The 2,620-nt window shown below is 47.4% G+C and overlaps 1 long non-coding RNA gene across 2 annotated transcripts; it reads left to right on the forward strand.

Moving 5' to 3' along the window:
* The first annotated feature begins 1,093 nt into the window (after positions 1–1,093).
* Positions 1,094–2,405, forward strand: LOC134444069 (uncharacterized). 2 transcript variants are annotated; one of them, XR_010033860.1, is made up of 3 exons: positions 1,094–1,407; positions 1,492–1,565; positions 1,802–2,405. It is a non-coding gene; the product is annotated as an uncharacterized LOC134444069 (long non-coding RNA). The 2 variants fall into 2 exon arrangements; XR_010033859.1 differs by having other exon boundaries at positions 1,094–1,243; positions 1,336–1,407; positions 1,492–2,405.
* The last annotated feature ends 215 nt before the right edge of the window (positions 2,406–2,620 follow it).

Consider the following 2,620-nt stretch of genomic DNA (forward strand, 5'->3'; position numbering starts at 1 on the left):
TACCAACTGGTGCTGTGCCACACGTGCAAGGCAACCCCAGAGGCCAGTCTGTTTTTTGACCTGCTGGAGAGCTTGTTCCCCTGCTTCAGTGGCTCGATCCTCAACCACGACCAGCTGGTGGTTGAGCAGAATGAGCTCAACATCAAACAGAGCGAGCTTGTGCAGATCTCGGCAACGAGGTGGTCTTGCCAGATCAATAGCATTAATGCCCTGCTGCGCAACTTTCCTGCGGTCATCAAAAGTCTGCAGCTGATCAACACACCAGTGGCAGTTGGCCTCCTGTCCAAGTTAAGACAGTGTACCTACTAGTCATGTTTAAGAGATTGCTGGGAATCACCGAAGGCTTCCATAAATTTCTACAAGGAGAGAAAATTGATCTTGCCAAGGCATCAGAGTTCAAGAAGGCCATTCAGGACACCCAGGTGAGCCAAAGAACAGAGGAGGCAGCTGAAGAAATCTTTCAGCTCACCAAGCAGCTCTGCACTGACAACAGCATCCCAGAGTGCTCCTGCTCCCAGATGAAAGCAGAGGAAGTTTGAAAAATGTGTTGTGGAGGCTTCTTCTGCGGCAGACCCTCCTCTACCCATGCATCGTCCGGATGACAACGGAGCTGGGTAACCGGTTTTCCACAGTTGCAGGAGAGATAATGGAAGTAATTCAGGCCTGCCACCCAACCTCAAAAGCCTTCCTCTGTGTGGAGTCACTGGGATAACTGGCCTCCCACTACAAAATCGAGCTGGTTCCAGAGGAGGTGTTTGTGGCAAAGAGCTTTCTGAGCAGGAAGGCTCCTGAATCCATCCCAGACATCCTCAGTGTCTTCAAGCTTCTCAATGCCATGATGTTCCCATCACTGAGGGCCCTCTGAGGGCCCACTGTGGCGCTTACCATCCCTGTTAGCAGCTGTAGTTGCGAGTGTTCTTTCAGTGCTCTTCGCCGTCTGCATACATGGTTTAGGTCCACCATGGGTCAGGATCGTCTAAACCACCTGGCAATTCTGTCCATCGAACGTCAGTTGGTGGGAGAAATCAGTGAAGAGGGAGTGATTGATGACTTAACCGGTGGTTATCCTGAACCTTTATTCTGACGGGGTAACGACACTCCCCTTTCCTTCAGGTGTGTAGCATAAATCATTGCGGTGGTAGCTAGTTAGCAAAGACGCCGTGTTTTTGATGCTGTCGAGTGTAGCGTGGGCACACCGCTCTCTCTGTCCCTTCGTTTGTGGTTGAGCCACCGTACAGGAAAGGTAGGCGTCCTTCTCGGTTGGTTTATTGCTCTTTTTGGTGCATTGTAATGTACTTAGTTGTTGGTTACTGACACCATTTAACTTAATTGTAGCCCTGTCCATCGGCGGCTGGCGTGGGGTCGGCTGCTGTTCTGGGATGGTGTGCTGAGCTGGGCAAACTCAAGGTAAAAGATGCGTTCTGTACGCTTCTCTCGTGTGTGCGAACTTTGAGTCTCTGTTGTGACTGATGTAGTGTTACTCTATCACAGTGTCGCTGGTGATGTTCTTCCACTTTGTGTCCTGTGTGGTTGACTGCTTGCATGCCGCTTCGAGAGAACCAGAGGTAATGCCGGCATTTTCTGTAAGAGTTTCGACGCTTAGCACTTGAGTTGTGTGGGGTGGGAGTGGGGGTGCTCCGCAGGTGTGATGGCGGGACTGGCAGCGTGGTGCCTTTGATATCGCGCTGTGGTGTCGTGGTTGCACCTGTGGGAGCGCCCACATTTCCACAATACACAACTCCTGTTGAATCGGGTTATAAATGCCGTTTCTAATGGTAACTTTCTCGTTAAATGTACATAGGAGGAGTTGGTGCCTTCGACTACACTGATGCAGTGTCACTAGAGAAGGGGGGCATCACTGTTCTTTTCCCAACCTTTTGTTTTGTTTTGTCCTATTGTGTGAGTGATTCATCCGGTGCAACCTTTTCACTTTGACGTCCGAGACGAAGGGGCTTGTGTAAGTTTCACTCTAACATACGAGACGAAGGGGCTCGTGTAAGTTTCTACTTAGTAACCGCCAAGACGGAGCTTGTGTATATGATTAGGGTATGAACACTGAAGTATTACTGGGAGACGTATCTTAAATCTCAGACTCCTTTTGGAACCTATAGGCCTACTTGCTGTAGGGGGAGACCAAAGACGTGTGTCTAACAGGCTTGTGTGTGTGTGTGGTGGCCATTACCAATTTTGCCCTTTTGGCAGTTTGTTTTCTTTTGTTTGATTTACTAACTTTGTTTGCCGTGCAATTTTTGTTATTTGGTCTGCCCCTCGTGCAAATGCCAATTACCATTAGCACTTTTGCATAACTAGCACTTTTGCACAAGTTTGTATATTGAGATGACGTGCCTATAAGTAATGTAAATGTTCATATTCTATATTTTCATATTTGACTGAGCCCGTGAGGCATATTTCAGATACAGAGACTCATTACGAAAAGAAAGAAAATAAAAAGAACTCTGAATTGTATGACAGTTGTATCTCTTGTTATTCAGTAACCTGTTGCGGGGAAAGTCAAATCAAGTGTTTGATGGTTGGGTTCTCTCACCCTAACAAATGAGAGTGGCGTAGTCACTAAACATCTTAAAAATATAAAAAATATAAAAAAAATATTACGGTAAAG

This window comes from Engraulis encrasicolus, unplaced genomic scaffold (genome assembly GCF_034702125.1).
Source record: "Engraulis encrasicolus isolate BLACKSEA-1 unplaced genomic scaffold, IST_EnEncr_1.0 scaffold_443_np1212, whole genome shotgun sequence".
Classification (NCBI taxonomy): Eukaryota; Metazoa; Chordata; class Actinopteri; order Clupeiformes; family Engraulidae; genus Engraulis; species Engraulis encrasicolus.